We start from the raw sequence: 21,212 nt of genomic DNA, 5'->3' as shown, positions 1-21,212 counted from the left end.
AGTGGGGAAAAGGTTTCTGGTTTAGTTCGAACATGAAACGGAACGAAAATTATTTTTGTGGGAATGGAAGTTTTCTGCCAATACTTGCTGTTAGTCTCTCCTCGAATATTTAATATTTCGAATTTCAGAAGCGCTAAGAAATTTACAAACGATAAAAGAAAATTAATTTTAACGAATTCCATACATTTTTATAGACGATAAACGAACAATTTTACAGCGATCATAGAATATTTTTTCGTAACATTGAGAAGATCATTTAAAGACGCGCAAGATATTCAGCGAGCGAAAGTAAAAATTACGCTCGAATTTAATTTGTGGCTTAATGAAGATTGAATTATTTGAAATGAATAGAAAAGATTTCCGATATCCGATACTGCTGCTGAATTTATCAGAAAGAAAGAGCCGGGGTTTCGTACTTACTACGTACTTCTTTTCTTCGAGGTGCTCTGTATTCAAGAAACTGCCGCTGAATCGTTATTATTGCGCGTCTTCTAACAAGTGAACTCTTCCTAAGTGAACTTGCCGAAGAGGTAATTAGATCTCCGGGAACAATGGGGAAGCCTTGAAATTCTTCGGTGTAATTCTAACAGATTCTGTTAAAGAAAAGTTCCGATGCTACGAAACTAAAGATAATACCCGAAATCCTATAAGTTGTTCCGAATCGGCTGCAAACAGATAAATGTTGTGCACCGTGTACTTAGTAAAACTCAAAGTTCACATTAAACAAAATTATTTATATATCAAAAAGAGAGATAGAGAGAGGGAGAGAGGGAGAGAGGAAGAACGGAAAAGAATTTCATTTAAAATGTACCGAAAACAGATGTGCGTATCTTTAAAGCTTCTCTTTTGCGAAAAATATTTCTTTGTTAATTGTAATTGCACTCTGTAAAACAAAGTAATGAAAAATATTTACGAATGCATGCGAGACTTCGAGATATAAAATTTTCTCTAGCCCAGAGGTGTGTCTACATGTTACAGTTACTTTTTACCGACGTGTAAAACAAAAGTAATTTGCATTCGAGCGTTTAAGTCTACGTTTAGCAAGCGAGCAATAATCTACGCTTTCTGTTCGAGCTACAAAATAGGAAAAATGCCGTTTCGTTCCCTCTGTCTTTAATATTAATTTCAACAGAAAAATTCTCTTCTTTAGAAGGATTTAATTGTAATAAAATTTTGTCTCCTTCCCTATACGATACGTTCATCTCTTTCATTTTTCAAACGCTAATCCGGAATAATGGGATAGGTTGAATTAAAATGGCTTGCTCTCGCCTCGACAGCATCTTATTTATCACGATCTAATTTCCGTTAATTTACTCGTAAGCTCGCATTTAAATTTGTTAAGCACTTAAACGCCACCATAATTTTTTCAACGATGCGATACGACGCAATCCCTATATTCTTTTATAACGATCGTTACGAATTTATTGTAACTGTAGCGTGTATGACAACTTTCCATTATCAATTATCCCGTAAACAATATTTCAAGCATATGAAAATATCATTATTTCAAATATTCAAGAATTTAATCGAGTTTCATTTCAAATGAATTGCCTGCAGCGCAATATAAGACGAATTATTATTCGATATATTGAAAAATAACTGCAACTTTTACCATTAATTTTCCATGACGAAATAATATAACGATGAATGTATAATTTGAAATGAAATTTTCAAATCAATCACTTGACCGAGTCTGGTAAGGTTAGCGTTAAATTATTCCTAGGTAAAATGTCCCTAGATCTTCGATATTACTTTTGATTAGAGATACATAGAGTTGCATCGTAATTCACGCGTTTCGTGCGTGCATTATACTAGGATTAACTACGCAGATGTTTCCATTAAACGACGTGCGACAGAATATCAGATCCCCTGATCCATATTAAACGTCGTGCTAGGGAATTTTTCAGGGAAGCGCCGACTGAATAAACGCGGCTCGCTCTTTATTAGTAATTACACGCATGCACAACATTTGATCGGCAAAGCATTACGTGCCTGGCGATGTTAATACGCGCCTCACTCAGCTCGATATCGACCTCGTGTTAACCCAATTTCGAATCGAGTTTTCTCGTTTATGAAATAGTGAATTTATCGAGCGAACGGAAAAGTTACTAAAATGACGTCCGTGAAATAAGCCCGGTTTTACATTACGCGAAAAACGATATTTAAGATTGTTTAAGGGGGATTATTGATCACAGATATTCAAATATTTCAAGCAGGAAACATCCAGTACGCGCAATAAAATTAATATTTGCGATAGTATATTCTACCGCGTACACTTTGTTCAAAACTGGTGTAGGATCTTTATTATTTATTAGTTTATTTCAAATGGATTAAACAGGCGTTGGTTAAACAGGAAACCATGGTTGTTTAACGCGAACTAAATACAATAACGTACTATAATTTGGACAACTAAATAGTTAATTTGCAACTCTCGTCACCACGGTTCCAATGCTCTCTCTCACGTGGACCACACTCTCTCGACAACTTACACTCTCTGATTTCTCAACTAACACCGACTGTTAATTCGTCATTCTCCCTTAGCATCCCTTTGTCTTTTCATCCCTTTTCTTTGGCACTTAGGCTTTCTCGCGACATTGTTTATGATTCAGCCTGTATCTCTTAGACCTTTCGTTCACGATACCACAGTAGAAAATCTATGAACTCAATAGAAATGATAAATAGTCGGTTAAGGGACGACGAAAATATTTCTGTTGCTTTCAAAGAATTAGAATTTTAGTCAAGCTGCAGCTCCAAGTATTCAGAAATCTATGTAGTTGTTAATAAAAATGTATTTTTAAACGACAGCTGAGGTTTGTTAAATTTAAACGTCATCTTTTTTGCACGAACTTTTAACTCCAAGCAGAGAACTTTTTCATTCTTTTTTCCAGAGCGGATACTGTTAAATAAAACTGGTAAATATACAGTTTGTATTTCGTTTTGATTAATCGTTCTGACTTCTATACAGTTACATTTGAATATATGAATATCGATTAAATTTCCAGTTATTTAAATAATTTAAAACAGTCTCTCTCTGTGATAGCTAATAAATCATATAATGAAGGTTAAACAACGAGAATTAAAAAGTACAGTAGTTTTCTGCTAATATTCGAACAACAGGTTTAACTGTAAAACCTTCCATACGTTATTCTTCATAATTAATCTCCATATTTTAAATAAACTTCCTTTAAAAAAAAAGAAAGAAAAATAAATAAAATAAAATAAAAAAGAGATCCCTAAAGTTGAAGATCAGATAGAAGATCTATAAACTGCGACAATTAATTTCTCTCACTTTCAATCAAAATTTAATTTACCAACTTTTTTCGCTAACAACAGAATTTTTTTATTCTACCTTTATTCGAAAAAAATCGACGTGCACGTGAAATTTAAAGAAATTTCGAGATCTTTTGGCGAACCATACTCGATCGAATCCTCTTCTTCGCTTCTGCGAAGTTTATTTAACTCGATGGGAATCGAATTTAGTCGCATGCCTCCGCAACGTTTGTTTGATTCAAACCATATCGAATTCTTCCGTAATTCACGACGATCCGTTTAATGGGGAGAAAATTGAATTTCTCTGTAGTTTCTGGAAGACCAGTTTCGCTCGTACGATATCGTCCAGTTTTACCGAAATTGGAATTACTTTAACTTCATTTTTTTTTTTAGATTGTCGAGTTCTTCCATTTTGGAGAACCGAGTCACTTTCATTCGACAAGAAGTTGAAGAATTTGAAGAAGATCCACTTGAGATCTTAATATATTATTCATATAAATATTTACGAATGAAGATGCACGTTAGGTGGAAAAATCCGACGGCATGTGCCATTTTTGTTGAGGAAAAATGAAAAAGCCATTACATATGAATTTTCAGTTGCGTAGATAAAACACTTACCACGATGACTCGATCTTCTTCTTGTACGATAGAGATATCTGAAAGAAGAAAAGGGAAAAGTTGTATTAATTTTTGCAAAAAAGTAGTCAAACCATATTAATTTATATAATCACGTATCTATCTATTTGCAGTAGAAATATTTCGTTTATTTCTTCTCATTTTTTAACAATTTTTATTCTCTATACTGTTTGTCCGAGAAATTCTTCCAGGTTTCAATATCGATACTCTACTAATTTTTTTAAATTACCTCAATATCTTTTTCTTTTCAAAAGTCTGATATATTTAATTAAAATTTTACTTTAACTGTCTTCTCATAATTTTTAATTCACGGAAGAGATTCAAACATGCGTTCGAAAAGATTGGATTCGACGTTAAACAGTGGAGAGAGAATCGTCCTCCTTTCGCATGCCCTTTAATTCCTTATTTTGGCTAACGAAGTACACGTTGCCCAGAAACCTAATCGCTTTAACGAACAAAAAAGGACCAACTGCAGGCTCTCAGTCGGTAAACATTTTCGTCAGGTTTCTTCGTGAAAAAGTGCCGCGTTTCCACGCGTCTGGTTTGTTCTCTTCGCGACATTGTTTACTTTAGTTTTCCAACAATTCGTTTTTGTGTTTCGTGATTCGAATGAAGAAAAGGAAGAAAGAAATTGAAGTAAAGAACGAGGAGAAATAGAGAAAAGGATAAACGGGGAAGACAGAAAAGGAGAAAAGGGCGGAGGAAAACAATAGTTTGGCGAAAGCGTCGATACGAAATTGAACAGGAAATTTCGCGGCAGAGCAACTCGGTGGTAAACGTGGCTCGTTTTACATCGAACAGGAAATCGAAGTTATCGAGTTTTCTCTCGCGGTAACAACCGTTTCGATAATCCGGCGGGCGCGGGGCACGGGGACGAAAAGGAAAGAACGAAAAAAAGAATGGGAATTCGATCGACAATAAACGCGAAACAGCTCGAATCTCGACTAACGAATTTCAATTCGCTGAAAAAACACCACGTGTGTTTAATCTGACGATTTCTGTTCCGCTTGCCAAAAAATTCCCGCAAGTCCGAGCGTGGTCGAGGACAGCTCTTTGCTGAATCAAAAATCTTGAAAAATAAAATACACGAAAGTTTATAACGTGTTAGAAAAAAAAAAAAAAAAGAAAAGTGTTTTTAAGCGATTTGACGTACAAATTAAATATAAGTTTGATATATAGTTTTATAACGTTAATCAACATCAAAATTGGAAAATACAGAGATGCGAGAATTTATCCGGACAGTGGACTATTACGAAGATTCAAATTTTTATCTCTACAACTTAAGGAGAGGAAATATTATTAAATGTTGTCACGAGTGTTTTATTTTTGACATTCTGTAGATTTTCGCATACTATTGACCGTCGCTCAAAAGTTTGAAGCATCGTCTTCGAAAGGGACAAACTTTTTCGTAAATTTTTTCGACGAATAAGATCGTGGATTTTTATAAACATTCACGTTTTCGAGAATACAATGGAAAAAGTAAAATCTCCATGGAGAATTATTTTTCCTGCCAAATATTACTAGAATGAACCTTCAACGTTTTATACGATTCTTCATTAATATTCGTATTACAATTTGCACTTCTCAATTTCTTCTCGATGCATGAAATATCTAATTGCTTAAGAAGTCGTCGTTTTCTTCGAAATCCTAACACGTTCCAAACATTGTCCAGAAATGTGCAAATATCCATAATCTAGTAATTATTCAATAATAAATAAGAGAGAAATAAATAGAACAAAAGGTTGATCCCACGAAAAGGTAAGAATGACGTAGGATTTGCAAAATGAATTTCATCATCGTCGGTAGAATATCAAGGATTTGGCAATGCAAAACCGACGACGGTTTACGCGCGCATCAAAAAGCCCCGAAACAAAGGCGGGGGGAGGTAGGAGGGGCACGCACGCGCGTGGAATTTGGCACAATCAATAAACGGCATTTGGCAGTGGGCGAGTTTGATTCAAAATTGCAAGACCACCGACGACGCTTCCGGTTCCTCAAACGCAAGATTTACGCGCCAGACGCCGCATAGCGCCATCATCGTCACTCTATTCTCGCCCCGAGATGATGCGCTGTTGAACGAGTTTGTCATTCCTTTGGTCACTTTTCAAATAATTATGCAACATATCATTGCCGAACTGTATTTGCTCAACGTGACTCTAATGGACGTGACGATATTCTTCTCGCGTTATGTATACTTTTTGTTGGCGAACGTTAACCCACTGGCGAATCTCGGCAAAAAGACAAATTTTCAACAACAATTTTTCCATCTCCATGTTGATTAATTTTCGATACAATTAAGAACCTACCAATTAGTGCGCAATTCCAATATCGGGACCAACACCGAATTCCCCCAGCGCATTTCACAGATAAATGACTAAAATAAACAACTAATAGCAACAAGATGAATAAAATCAAATATACGTATAATATACAGAACTCAAAGGGTTGACACAATATTGGGTCGTATAATATAATTTAAGCTCTAATATACTTCGACACACGATATATTTGAATTTTAATATACCATTTACTTTAACAAAACAATATGTAAATTATTTACATGTTATGCATTATTTTACCACTCGATGCTTAATTATGTTGTAAGCCTTCTTTAAGAAAAAGGTGGCTGTTCACGGTGGCTCAAGTATCAAATCTTCCACGTGTTGCATAATACGGCACATATTGTTACATATATAACGATAGAAAATGGTTAGCAGGCAATCGAAGCGGCTTTTAGAACGCGTCACGTGAGTGTGACGTTTGGCAGCAGCTGTGGAAAGCAACTAGTGCGTCACACGTGTGTGACGCATGGTAGCGAAAAGGTTAAATAACGCACAAATCCGATCTTCGCTGTAAATCGCACAAAATATCCATATCCAATAAGTTGGAAATCGCATCAGCCAACTCTTGTCCTCGTCTTACCACGATCACTTACGTAAAAGTATGGCGACAGAACGCGATTAATTAAACTTGCGCTAATTATTTCAAAGTGACTGGATGCAGCTTCCTAATGCCATGGTGCACAAAGCGTGTTCGAAGGGACCTGGTTGCTGAAATCCTTCGTTCATTCGAGCCGGCAGTCAAAGAATTGTTTCAGGGAGAAAAGGAATTGGACAGCGATGGAATAAAGACACGGCAGGCCAGACGGAATTGTTCGGGAATTACTGAGATTACTCGAGGAACCAAGGGGGTGGAACAGGCTGGCCGAGCATCTCAAACGCGAAATATCGTTGACGACGAGGTATCAAGAGCCGAGAAATTCACCTGTCCAGCGAAATGTTCATCAACGAAAACTACGAGGGAGGATGTTGGTTTAGATGACACCATCTATACACATAGATACACTCCGGCACAAAAATGAGCAGACAGGTGGTAGTTGGAAACAGATATCGATGAAGTTTCGTTAAACGTACGTCTTGTCTACGCAAAAATGTCAACATTATCATCGATTATTTATTAAACAATTTATATATACTGTGTAGTATACTCTAAAGATATACGGAAAGTAAGAGAATATATAGAACCTATTCCAGCAGATGATTGTATATTTAAAAACGATGAAAAAGGTTCATATAGACACATGATCCGGCTGTTCGCGTTTACGAGATGTAACCAAGTTGCTGTTCTAATTTTGCGTTATCTAAATACAATTACAGAAGATGCTCCAAATGATCATTTTGCATTTCAAGGCAACCCGGTAGGCGTCTTGTCATGGATCCGGTTACGCTCTCTATAGTTCTTGGTGTTTCTCAAGTTTGTTGGGAAGTTTCTTCGATTCCAAACCTTAGCATTTCAACGTTTCCGATCGATCTATTTATGCTCTATTTGCAAAACTCGTTATACATATCTCATAAACGAAGACAAATACAGCATACGTTCATGCGAACCATTTTCAATATTCTTAGATGTACGATCACTTGACAAAGTGGGTCATGCTAGTGCTAGTTCGACTACGTTTCATTAGTATCTCTACTTTCGCTACCTGTTCATTTATTTTTATTTCCGACTGTATATATCACGTGGTACGGGGCATTTGTATTATTTGGTGATTTTTCCGAGGTGAAAAAAGAGAAGAAATAACGATGGCCATTAGTTGGTCGTAAAATTCAGAGAATACGAGAAAGTCTCGAGGGGCATAGAAGATTGTTTTTCTGTCGAACGCCGCCGGAAATGAAGAGTTCCATGGACCTCGGACTCTTTAATGCACTCAGATAAACGTGGAATAATATAGAAAAAATATATATAGAATAGAGAAATTGTAGTTTTAACGTGAAAATAAATTTGCACACGATTTTTCTCTTCTTTCCTTCGTTAAACACCGGTCTCGTTGAGCGCGTTTAATTTCAACGAATATTTGTTGCTAGAGGAAGTCAAAATATCTATGAAGATTGATATTTTAATCTTCATCAGCAAGGAACGAATAATATGTTATTTTTCTTCTTGAGATGTAATTAATATCACATCTCTGACATCTATTTGATTTTAATTAATATAATCTAGACGAGTGTCGATCAATATCACAGGTAATTTTGAACAAAAACACATCAAACTACGTAACACGTACATTTTGCATAACCGCAATAATCGTACAGTATACTAATTATTAATTAAATATGTTTCAACCTAAACAATTACTAAGTCGGTAATTATCAATACGTAGGTAACAATACATTGTATCTATTAATCATTCTCGTCGAATACAATTGAAGTTTATAAAAATTCTTCCCATAAAACTCCCAGCGTCGTATTTCTCTTGTACCAAACCAGCTCCAAACCAAACACGTTCAAACTTTATTTTATTCTTGAAAAAGAGGCTTCGATCGGAAAAATTCCATCTCACAATTTTCACAATAACCTTCTGCTAATTATTTACTCGTATCTTAGCTTTCACAGTTGAAGTATACTTGATAAATTTTCCAACTCGATTTCCTCAGAAACTAGGCGTCGCGTGAACAAACTTTACTCCGTGTCTTCGACATATTTTTTCAATCTTTCCCTTAATTACGGACCACCCTGTGTACGCAAGGAACAGACGAAACTTCGGATCTAAAATCTTTGGAAGAACACGCGAGGGAGGAAATGAGAAACGCGTCGCAAATCACGTTGCAACGTTTCCCAACGTTCGTTGCTGTTACAGGTCTGCCGATTTTTCCAACGGCGTGACAGCAGGTGGACGACAAATCATATGCAACGAACAAAGCGATCGAACGTTGCCAGACGCGTGTAAAAATCCAGCGAGAGATAATCGAGAGTCTGGATGGGGTGGCGACCGGCCGCTTCCAGAGCCGGCAATTTTTATTCGAAGGGGCGAGCACGGTAAAATGCGATCGGGACGCCCGAGGATATTTACGCGGCAAGATGTCACAGGAAGTCGGTGTACATTTGAATTCGCCGAAGCTCCTCCGGATTTATATTGCGATTCCACGTCGCCGAAACGAAATGTCCTTCCGGAAGACCCTGGCTATCGCTTTTTAAACTGTTCGGAACGACGAGCTTGTTTGAATCGGGCTGCTTTGGATATATGGAAATGATTCTTCGTTTGTTTTGTCGAACATTTAAAAATTCTCGGAATGTTTGAAAATTATTGGAATTATTAAAATTTCAATTTCACCGAGATGTCGAGAACGAAGAAATTGCGGTTCTTCGGATATTTGGAAATGATTGTTGATATGTTTAGAGCGCGTTGAAAAGCGATTCTTGTGAAAATTATTAGACCATATTGAAACGATGCCAAAGTTATTGGAATTGCAACCATTGCTTCTTATACTTTCGATTATATTAAAGAAGTTCGATATCTTAAAGAAGCGGATGGAAATGTTCAAAGGCGTAAGAAATATTAGGATCCCTGTTGAGAATTGATTTTTTAATAGAAATGAATTTTCCCATGAATTTGAAGTATTATCTTTCGCGAAGATTACGAAACTTTTTGAAATAGGATGCTTGTGAAATTGAAAGCAAAAAGAGAAAAAAAAAGAGGAAAGAACAGATTCTGTTCCAATAGACCTGAAGTATCGTTTCGATAAATTTCTTAGAATTAGATACTTTTATCGGTTGTAAAGATCTCTACGATAATAAACGTGTAATTAAATAATTCATCGAATAAAGAATAAAATATACGAAAAAATATTGCAATTTCCTTAATGTACTTATACCTACGAACTTTTTTTCAAATATTTCGCCGAGCCTATCTGATCCTCTTCCTGAAAGTTAGAGCACAAAGTTTGATCGCACGCGAAACTTGTCATAAATTCGTCTGTCGTACTCCTAGAACGTGGCAACTTTGTACGCGATATTTTCGGCGATTTTCAGACTGAATCGTGTAGGAATTCCACCTCGAGACTGGGTATGAGAATCACTTTCGTTGAAGAAGAATCGTCTCGAAGAAAGGAGCGAAAATATGTGGAAAGATAAAGCAACGCGGAGAATATTGCAAGCTGTACTTTAAAAAGCAGTATTTCCAGAAATAGAGAATAAAGCGACGCACCTAGTTCCTTTTTTTTTTTTTTTTTTTTTTTTTTGAATAGCAAACGAACTACATTTTATAAAATTTACAAATAAAAAATCTAGAACTCGTAAAATTGTAGTAATTACTCGCAGAAATATCAAGCAATATATTATAATCGAATTATTATAAACGTAATATCCGTCGAATTATATGATACGATAAATAAACACGTGGACGGAAAATCCATATGAAAATACAGATTTCAATAAATAATATTAATAAGATCGATAAAATGCGAAAGTTTCTGAAACGTTTGCTTACAAGCAGCTTTCTCCAACGCGTTCATTTCTCCTCTTTGCTTTAGAAATTTTAATCTCGAACAGCAAGTTCAATTTTCCAAAGAACTTTGGCTGTAACGTAAACAGAAAACGCAGATAACACAACGAAAGATAAATTTTCGCCGGGAACGGGCAAGTTCTTTAATTATGATGAATAATTAATCTACATGATTAAGGAAAAGTTGGTGCACGTTTAGCCCGTAAACAATCGAAAAAATCTCGGTTATTAGTCATCGGGAAAAAGCGTGGGAGGGAAAAGTTTGAAAGTGAAGGAACTCGGTTGAGGAAGAAAGTTTCACGAGCTCTCGAGATAGAGAACCGGTGTCTGTTTCCTAGTTTCCTGCTGCTAAATGACAGACATTTTCGAGTGAATTAAACGTAGTCTCCCTTTAAATAGCAGCTTTTGCCGCGAGTTCTTCGCGCCTTGTTAAGATCTCATTTCTCACACTGAAACGTGCAAGATTATAAAAATATGTACGTGCTGTATTCGTGTTAATTTCTACCTGATACAATTTTTAATTTCATTCTATTTGTTTCTATTGTATCTCATAATTTTTATTTATTTATTCTTCGAAGTAAAATCCATTCGTCAGTACCGTGTTTCAGTTGAACTGAAAATAATTCGTTACTCGATAATATCAGTATCTAAATTAATAAGAAATAAATTTCGTCGCTTCTACATTTTCCTTGCACACATAAATCTCATCCTCTCGGTTTCGACGATTTCACGACGAATAAAAGGATCGTTGGATTTGTGATTCGTAAAATTCATTTACGTAGAACCTTGCTTCATTGTCGAATTTTGATCAGACAGCATTGTATTTCAATTTAAATCACAATCACTGATACATAATGAAACGAAAATGCACGATGAATAAACCGATACTATTTTATACTATCTCGGTTTGCAGATATGTCATTTTATAAATCAATTTAACAAATTTATCAGAAATCGGAAAAAATTGGAAATTTCCTGCCCTACGACACACCAATATCACTTGTTTATGAATGGAATCGAACGCGAATAATCATATCGAAATACGTACGATAGATATATCGATTCGATTTACTCGCATCGAATATAATACTCAACTTTGAACGGGGAAAATTTCCAAGCAAAGGGTTAAACATAGATGTTATGCGAGAAAAATTCACGTGGTTGTTAGCCGGCGAAGGAGATCCGAGGAAAAATCAACAGAAAACTCGACACAGGCATCCACGCGATCACCGACACCTCGCAGTAGTTGGTAATTCTGTTTGCACGGCAAATCTTTCCCGTTACAAGTTCGAATTCGTTTCGGAGCATGCGAATTTAGTCTCTTTGGAGGGTAAATTGCGAATTCAAAGTTTCTCGCGAGTTTCATGCCGCTTGCGCCACGGGGACAGCCCGCCACCTTCTCCGCTTAACATTTTCCACGGCTATAAAACGAGAAACCGCGTTTTCTATTTAAAGTATCGGCCCGGAAACTGTCGACTTTTTCGTTTGTTCGAAATGAAATTCCACGCGAAGAAAGATGATCGCTACATTATGAAGTTTATCGAACTTTAATACGTCGATGGTCGCAATGGCCATTCGTAACCACCCACGTTACCAAATTTCTTCGGACGATTCAAGTAAGATAAATTTCAGTTGCAGCGGGCTGAACAATTTTCAATAACGTGAATCACTTACCTAACATCGTCGAACTTTCATCTTTCACACTCTCGTTTTCGATTAAGAATTACCATAGCACTCGAGTGTTTCTGTTGTTTTTGGAGATATGCAAGAACTTTATTAACAAAAGTTGTTTAGTATAAGATTATAGTCTTCTCTATACGAAATTTTGTTCATCAATTTGCCTCGTGCCTCCAGAAGCAACAAATTATTTAATTACTTTTTTTTACCGAAATGCTATAATTAATTCAAATAAGAATGACTAAATTTGGAAACAAAAAATAAAAAAAAAAAAAGTATCAACCTGCCACCATTTCTTCTATAATTCGATCTTTAATCGCTGCTTTTACTGACTTTTTTTACTGAAATACTATAGTTACCTCGAATACGAATGATTAAAATTGGAAACAAGAAAAAAATGTATCAACTTGCCATCATTTCTTCTATAATTCGATCTTTAATCGCTGCTTTTACTGTTTTTTTTTTTCTTTACTGAAATACTATAGTTAACTCGAATAAGAATGATTAAAATTGGAAACCAAAAAAATGTATCAACTTGCCACCGTTTCTTCTATAATTCGATCTTCAATCACTGTTTTAATAGAAAAACTATAACCCGACGATTTTAATTAACGAACAACTAATATCGCATATATATACAACGAGTAATAATTTCGCTGTGAAAATTCAGGATCTTTTTTCATAACCTGCCTTGCATACGCCGAGCGTTTAAAACGCGTTTTATTGAAGCGATAGATTTTCGATACGCGACTTTCCTCTCCATAGGAGAGAATGTGTATCATGCCCGCACACTTTGAAAGCGCGTTAACGTTCAGGAGGGGCTGCCTCCTTTTGTGATTTTTTTTTTTTTTTTTTCAAGCGCGTGTCTTTGTGTCGTGTGTTTCAAAGCTTCGACCATAAGCGGGGGCTTGAAACGAGGGGTTCCGACTGAAAGGTCTGATGAAATATGTCTATACATAGAGAAAGTGTTGTGCTAGAACCAAAAACATGCAGAGTGACGTAATATTTCCACGAATGTATTTTTCTTTACTTTCAATTATATTATTCTATGTTAAAAATCTTTTCTAGATCAAAGTTTTCATCCAAGAACCAAATTCCAAAGTCTCCTTTGAATATAATTCTCCGATAAGAATTCTTTATATTCGATTATATATTCTATGTTCGAAATTCCTTTCAAACTAAATTCTCTACACTCGACGTTTCCTCTGAATCTAACTCTTCGATAAGAATTCTTTATATTCGATTATATATTCTACGTTCGAAATTTTTTTAAACTATATACTCTCCACGTTCAAAGCTTTCTTTGAATCTGATTCTTTGACAAAAACTTTGCTTTTATTTATTTCTTTACCGGTTTAGTATAAAATGGTCCTATTAATAATAAAGTCCAGTTAGTGACCATCGAAATCAATACGCGGTTACACGTTTACAAGAAGAAACGATATTTAGTTACACGGAATCGAGTAGGTTTATCCGTCTGATAAAAAGTCAATCGCGTTACGAATACTTTCAAAACCATTCGAGCTAAACTTCATACCGGCTTCCACGTTGCAATTATTTCTTTCAAGTGAAAATTTAGAACAGTCCAGAGGAATGTGTAGTATGGTCGTTGATGGGTCGTAAAATTGACGTTCAGGTGGACGACGTTGGTCGTTTTGTAAATTTTGTCTAGATTGTACTCTTCACATTTAAAATTTCAGCTTCCGAACACATCAGCTTCTCTCGTATTTTGCGCCCTTTCAGTAGAGTTAGCGTCATACAGAGATAATGATTCAATATTTTTGATCGAAAGACGAGAGAAGAAAGGATGACACAAAGAAATAACAGAAACTTCAGTTTTCTGGGCTGTTTAAAATTGTTGCAGATAGGAATTTTAATTCAAGAAGAGTAGTTAGCACACAATACAAGTACATTATTTTGTTGATTCAATATACATTAATATTCTTCGATCGATATTCAATTCTTTCGTACTATTCGTACAATCTATTCGTATTTTCCATTCGACCAATTCCTTAGTCGAGAAATATTTCTTTATTCGATATTCTTCACTCCAATCCTCTTTCATTTATCGATAAATATTCCTTCATATAATCCATACTCTTCGCTCACATAAACGCTCTTTCTATGATAGCTGCAAGAACTTCAGTTTTCTGAGCTGTTTAAAATTGTCGCAGACTGGAATTTTAATCCAAGAAGAGTAGTTAGCACACAATACAAGTACATTATTTTGTTGATTCAATATACATTAATATTCTTCGATCGATATTCAATTCTTTCGTACTATTCGTACAATCCATGCTTTCCATTCGACCAATTCTTTAGTCGAGAAATATTTCTTTATTCGATATTCTTCACTCCAATCCTCTTTCATTTATCGATAAATATTCCTTCATATAATCCATACTCTTCGCTCACATAAACGCTCTTTCTATGATAGCTGCAAGAACTTCAGTTTTCTGAGCTGTTTAAAATTGTCGCAGACTGGAATTTTAATCCAAGAAGAGTAGTTAGCACACAATACAAGTACATTATTTTGTTGATTCAATATACATTAATATTCTTCGATCGATATTCAATTCTTTCGTACTATTCGTACAATCCATGCTTTCCATTCGACCAATTCTTTAGTCGAGAAATATTTCTTTATTCGATATTCTTCACTCCAATCCTCTTTCATTTATCGATAAATATTCCTTCATATAATCCATACTCTTCGCTCACATAAACGCTCTTTCTATGATAGCTGCAAGAACTTCAGTTTTCTGAGCTGTTTAAAATTGTCGCAGACTGGAATTTTAATCCAAGAAGAGTAGTTAGCACACAATACAAGTACATTATTTTGTTGATTCAATATACATTAATATTCTTCGATCGATATTCAATTCTTTCGTACTATTCGTACAATCCATACTTTCCATTCGACCAATTCCTTAGTCGAGAAATATTTCTTTATTCGATATTCTTCACTCCAATCCTCTTTCATTTATCGATAAATATTCCTTCATATAATCCATACTCTTCGCTCACATAAACGCTCTTTTCATGATAGCTGCAAGAACTTCAGTTTTCTGGGCTGTTTAAAATTGTCGCAGACTGGAATTTTAATTCAAGAAGAGTAGTTAGCATACAATATAAGTACATTATTTTGTTGATTCAATATACATTAATATTCTTCGATCGATATTCAATTCTTTCGTACTATTCGTACAATCCATACTTTCCATTCGACCAATTCCTTAGTCGAGAAATATTTCTTTATTCGATATTCTTCACTCCAATCCTCTTTCATTTATCGATAAATATTCCTTCATATAATCCATACTCTTCGCTCACATAAACGCTCTTTCCATGATAGCTGCAAGAACTTCAGTTTTCTGGGCTGTTTAACATTGTTGCAGACTGGAATTTTAATTCAAGAAGAGCAGTTAGCACACAATATAAGTACATTATTTTGTTGATTCAATATACATTAATATTCTTCGATCGATATTCAATTCTTTCGTACTATTCGTACAATCCATACTTTCCATTCGACCAATTCCTTAGTCGAGAAATATTTCTTTATTCGATATTCTTCACTCCAATCCTCTTTCATTTATCGATAAATATTCCTTCATATAATCCATACTCTTCGCTCATATAAATACTCTTTCCATGATAGCTGCAAGAACTTCAGTTTTCTGGGCTGTTTAAAATTGTTGCAGACTGGAATTTTAATTCAAGAAGAGTAGTTAGCACACAATATAAGTACATTATTTTGTTGATTCAATATACATTAATATTCTTCGATCGATATTCAATTCTTTCGTACTATTCGTACAATCCATACTTTCCATTCGACCAATTCCTTAGTCGAGAAATATTTCTTTATTCGATATTCTTCACTCCAATCCTCTTTCATTTATCGATAAATATTCCTTCATATAATCCATACTCTTCGCTTATATAAACACTCTTTCCATGATAGTCGCATGATTAAACACTTCAAATATAAACGAGGCAAGATAATCTTCGTATCTCAATAGGAAGAACATACTTTTGCCGTATCGTTGATGAGTTGGAAATCGAGACGAAGCATCCGCTTCGCTCGATCATATTGAATTTATTCGTCGTAATTATACGACTTAACAAGATCCACCGGTATCGAGATCACGGTTGCGCAATTTATTCACTTTGAAGTGCACGCAGAAACCAGTCCAATAGAGATATCGGAGCCAAGTGTTTCTCTCTCGGGTATCTGCACACCAGACAAGAATGTAGCCCATCAGGATTTGATGGTATCATGCCACGGGAAGGTCCTTGGCTTAGTATCTACGCAAGTACTTGGAATATTCAAGCATTTGGAACTCAAGCCGCGTAAAAATCGTCTTCTCAAGTGTATTCGATCGTATTCGCAAATTACACGTCGTTGTACTTGAAACTCGATTTCGGCATTTCGAAAACATTGAATTGTCTCGTTGTAATCGTCCAAGTTGGTTCGATTCCGACGACTCGCTCGAATTATTTCGTGTTATTTGGAAATTCGCAGCGAGTTAATAATTTATTGGTACGGTGACATCTTAATTGTTGAAAAATTGAATGTAAAATCTTATAGAAATAATAAAAAAAAAAAAAAAACAATTCATAGAAAAGCTTGAAAGTAATAACGAAAATGGGAATAAAGCTATCTTTGCCTGAAAATGTTAGAAACTGTGAAACCCTAAGGGAATAACAAATAGAAATAAATAAATTAAAATTCGATATATCACAAGTTCGTTCTTTTTACAAACATTCGCAATGAATTTCGATCATTGCTACGAACTTGAATGCAAGGTTGGTCGAAAAGATTAGACTCTTTCCAAGTACCTCTGAATAATCAAACTATTTCGAAATTCATGATATTCGACTTGCTTTGAATACTTAAACGAAGTTCAGCTTAGCTCGTTCCCCTAAACTACTTGGACACTTCCACTTTGGTTCGCGTTCAAGTCGAGAAATACGATGGCCATAGATGCGGCAAGACGAAACGTCGCTTAATAATAAATGTTACTTAGCTCCTTGTAACCTAAATTTCCTGCCATGACACATAATGTTACGAGAACACAGGTGACACTATCTGAGAGCATGATACTTAAAAAATATATCTTTTATAAGACCGAACATTGCTACGGAAAGCAAGCGGAAAATTCTTCTTCGAAGAAATTTCATTGAATATTTTCGACGTTGAATAAAATATAGCGACAAAGAGATCGATGTAACTGGGAAATGGGAATAAGAATGCAACAATTTCTTTCGAGTAGACTATAGGCCTAAAGTACAAATAAATTATTGTCGCTGTTATATTATTATATTTCCAATGCTGGTTCTTCGGGTAATGAAAAATTACAGAGTAATAAATTTGAATAGATAAGTACGTCGTAAAATGAGAGAAAAATATACCATGTCCTGTAGCTACAAGTATGCGGCATTAAACGGTTAAACTTACACAGGTCGTTGTTACAACTTTTGCAAGATCACATATTCTCCCACGTTGATTCTACTTATCACACATTTTCCTTTCGTCCAGTAAATCTATTCTTTTTGGGGAAGACAGGAATTGTTTCTCAATGCGATTAGACTGCTGAGTTTCATTTATTAAAATGTATATAACACACAGAAATATGCAAAACATGCAAAGTATAATATTTATTACAATTGTTGATGGATAAAGTAATCTAAGGAATTAAACCCTCGATACCTATAATTTCCACTGATTTGCCAAACATAATAATAAATCGAAAGAAAGACGAGAAAATATTCAATTGTTCGTGCAAGTTCAAAACGCTCGACTAGATTGCAATTAAAATTTTATTAACTCGCAACTATTCGAAGGAACATCAGCTTTGTCCTGAAGGAGGCCACCTGAGAGGCGAATTCGCGGAATAAACGTGTGACGACGGGGAAGAGAAGCTGAATATGGCGAAGCTGGTCTCGCGACGATAAATAAAATTCATCGGGAACACCACCGTTATCCTTTAATCGCCTCTGACCAGCGAGATAAATACTCGTTTGTCAAAGGAAATGTTACGTTAGTAGGCTAAAAGCCACTCTCAGGGATTGGCAATTAGGTAACGGGCCGCGGTAATTGATCACCACTGAAATTCCAGCTCGAGGACGGTTCTGCAGCAACGGATCGACCATCGCAATCGCTGAGATAGATTACTGACCTGGCTAAGGTGCGTCGGCGATCGATCTGACAAAGCAGATTTCGCCAAGGTGCAATAATATCGTTTTAGAGTAAATGCGGCGAGACCGAAATTGGCCAAAGCAGTTAACTAAATAATAGAATAGAATTTTCCAAGAATTTCGAGTGATTCAGATTGGCTAGCGATCACGAGGTTGTGGCCAAAAGCCATGCGTTGTATAGTATTAATAGTAGAGTTTTTTAGCTGCCTCGGTTTTCGGCATAGCGGACATCTCTGACTATATCTTTGAATCTTCCGATAAATCGTTTTCGATTAATCGTCGTTCATCCGTCGTATGATCGTTGTAATTGGATCGTGAATTTCTATGTATTTTTACGTAGGAGAAAGTGTAAAGATGAAGAAAATGCACGTGATATGCAAAAAATATACCAGGTACGTAGAGTATATTACACTTTGTGTAATATCTAGTAGGTGAAAGAATTTTCTATTTAGGTCTCATCTTTTCGATTATGTTCGCAACAATACGAATTTAATCGAATATCTACAGTGTAGCTATGAGGAATATTACGAGCAATGTAATTACGGTGTATTCGTTACGAAGACAGCATTATAAAATGATATAAACGTGTTTGAAAATGACTTGAATGGCTCTGTGGAAAGGTAATTTGTAGACTGGAGATTTTTACGCATTTGTAGGAAATCGAGAAATATCAAAATGTATAAAACGTAAAACAAAATACTCGTTAGAATAATTAAAGACTGAAATAAGATTGTATTTTAGCTTTCATTTCTTTAAGTACGTTCATAAAAATATGAATTTACGTAAACATCGCAAGTCTAGTAATTTGCAAAAGATGTAACTAATTGGAACAGATTAAATTCATCTGTATAAAGAATTGGAATAGAATCGAGATATACTCAAGATTATAAATTAATAAACAAGGACTAGATATTTTCCAACGATAGCGTGTGTTCCTTTTCGTTACATGATTTTGTTACGTGATGTATCATTCGAAAGATAGTAATCTGAAGAATGTACATTCGAAGATACTATCTTTATATCAGAACGAATGCTTTTAAAAATTTCTTATCGAGACATGTAATTACACGTGATGAAATTTTACATTACCGCAGTATAGACGCGACCACATGATCAATAATCTGAAAACGACCATATCATTCGGCCTATCAACCACCACACTGATTAGTATTGAAATTTCAATTTGAGGACAGCCAACACTCGACCAGGATTATGGACGCGCGGTGAATGTTGTATTCCATAGCTGGTGCACCAGTAAGTGTATTAAACCATCTCGTATTCCATAGCTACATACCAAATACCATAATATTGTAATCACGAACATCGTTACCGTCTTCAGCTTATAAAATTTAATCTCTTCGTTGATCATTCAAATTCATATAAAACTACGATTCATAAATATTTTACACTACTAACTACTTTTGCTTGCCATAAAATTAAAAGCGGTTTCTAATCGAAGAATTGAATATCTGACGATTTACATATCTGTATTTATTTCCTTTTTTTTTTTTTTTCTTTTAAAGATTGTTATTCGTATTATTACGCTTAATTTTAATATTGAACTTAGATGGAACATAACATAGCAGCTTATTCACATAACAATGTGTCCGAATACGAAAGTTACATAACAGAAGTCCTACTTTAACTTTAACAGGGATACGTACAGTGGGTTAAAAGGGATTCAGTTTCTTCAGTAACATATTCCACGTTAAACTATACAAGTTACACTTGAAATAATAGAAATATTCTCTATCTCTATCATTTCATACGAATCTCCCATGGGAATACCATACTTAAACAATCATTCTTCAAACATTTCGTACGTAGAATAGCCAAACTTCACTCTTAAGAGGAATTTTTAACGATTGTACCATGAAATGAACAAGTATTCTTATATACCTTTCAGATGGAAGTCTGGGATAGAAGAGCTCATAAAGAGAGAATCCTCTACATAAAAAATCTTACACAACGACAAATCTTTTTATCAGCTTCCACGTACATTTCATTTTCGTAGCACAAAATATTTGTAATGTATTGTAATGTGAAGTATCGCAAAATCATACAAAACTTAATACATTTGAACCTAATTAGTTCACCAACTAACAGCATCCACGTACTTGTAAATGCTATGATAAATACGATGGTGTACAAATACTTTCTATAGCTACTGTATTTATTACATGGCCATGTCCTAAATCTATTTTACTCCTGAAGAAGTACTCCTGTATCGGCACCATTCTTCTACCAAACCATTCAATTATTCTACTCAGCAAGTATTTCACAACCTCGGTATTCCCAAGACCAGAATCTACAAATACAAAACCACATCACTCGCCCACCAAACCTTTCAATTATTCTACCCAGCAAACGTTTCGCAACTTCGATATTCCCAAGGCCGGAATTTACAAATTCGGAAGCACGTCGCTCTTCCTGCAAACCCTTCGATCGCTCGATTCGTCGAACGTCCCACAAACCTCGTTTATTCGCAGGACCAAAATCTACAAATTCAAAATCGTCAAAATTATTTCAATACATATCAGTACTACAGCAAACCCTGCAATCATTCCATCCATCGCAACCTCGATATGCTGAAAACCAGAAGCTACAAATTCGAAACCGTGTCGCTGTTCCAGCAAACCCTCTG

The 21,212-nt window shown here is 35.3% G+C and overlaps 2 protein-coding genes across 5 annotated transcripts in view; both read right to left on the bottom strand.

Annotated features, from left to right (window-relative positions):
• Mub (poly(rC)-binding protein mub) overlaps positions 1 to 21,212 on the bottom strand; it is a 238,696-nt gene that overhangs the window by 130,719 nt on the left and 86,765 nt on the right. For all 4 annotated transcript variants that reach the window (XM_072010166.1, XM_072010161.1, XM_072010167.1 and 1 more), the window contains exon 3: positions 3,889 to 3,926. The gene's annotated coding sequence lies outside the window, so the exon portion shown is untranslated. The remainder of the gene's footprint in view (positions 1 to 3,888; positions 3,927 to 21,212) is intronic.
• The window catches only part of Eif2bbeta (eukaryotic translation initiation factor 2B subunit beta), a 242,431-nt gene that overhangs the window by 137,463 nt on the left and 83,756 nt on the right, over positions 1 to 21,212 (bottom strand). The window lies entirely within an intron of this gene.

This window comes from Bombus fervidus, chromosome 9, assembly GCF_041682495.2.
Source record: "Bombus fervidus isolate BK054 chromosome 9, iyBomFerv1, whole genome shotgun sequence".
Taxonomy (NCBI): domain Eukaryota; kingdom Metazoa; phylum Arthropoda; class Insecta; order Hymenoptera; family Apidae; genus Bombus; species Bombus fervidus.
The sequence above is the reverse complement of the archived record's forward strand: the minus strand, read 5'-3'. Positions and strand labels throughout refer to the sequence as shown.